Genomic DNA, 917 nt, shown 5'->3' on the forward strand with positions numbered 1-917 from the left:
ATAAAAAATTTAGTTTTGATCAGAATCAACCCAAACTTGCGAGGGAACATAGGTACATGTATATGTATCAGAAAAAAATATAAAAACAAAGAATTCTCTCCTAGTCATTTTTGGCGAAATTTCATCAAAATCCCTGTAGTATAGTACAGGGACTTTGGCCCAGTTTTTGAGTACTTTTAAAATTCATAAAAAATCCAATTTTGATTTTAATCAGTTTAAACTTGCTACACAACATGTGAACATGATAACATGAATATGTATCAGAAAAAATTATTAAAATGGAGAATTCTTACCTAGTCATTTTTGGCAAAATTTACAGGGACTTTGACCCGATTTTTGAGTAACTTTAAAAACTCATAAAAATATTTAATTTTGATGCGAATGAATTCAAAATTTTTATGCAACATAAGAACATGTATATGCATTAAAAAAGTCATAAAGATTGAAAACTCCCTCCTGGTCATTTTGACCTACTTTTATTTCTACTCTCTTTCTCTTTGATAGAAAGAATCTCTTAGATGATCTACCTTCATTTCTCTCCTCTTGCTCCAGTTTACGTTCTCTCATTATATGAATCAATCGTTTCTCCTCACTACCAGATGTGATTTATGACTGCCCTAGTCTTGAGACATTACTGGCCAGTGACAATCAAATATCATTCCTAAATGTTGACAGGTTTTTAAAGATGAGGTCTTTAATGACACTTGATGTTAGCAACAATGACATATCACAGGTACCACCCCAACTGGGACTGGTTCAATGGTTCAAGTGAGTTTTTAATTTTTTTAATTTTATGAAGGGGTACTTACTGTGATGGGACTTTATTATTTTGGGAACATTATTGCATTAATATTATAGCCTTTCCATCAAATTTCACAAAATTTTTGTTATTCTGCCAAAATTTTTTGCATGTCTAA

This window comes from Amphimedon queenslandica, unplaced genomic scaffold, assembly GCF_000090795.2.
Source record: "Amphimedon queenslandica unplaced genomic scaffold, v1.1 AMPQUscaffold_11993, whole genome shotgun sequence".
NCBI classification, from domain to species: domain Eukaryota; kingdom Metazoa; phylum Porifera; class Demospongiae; order Haplosclerida; family Niphatidae; genus Amphimedon; species Amphimedon queenslandica.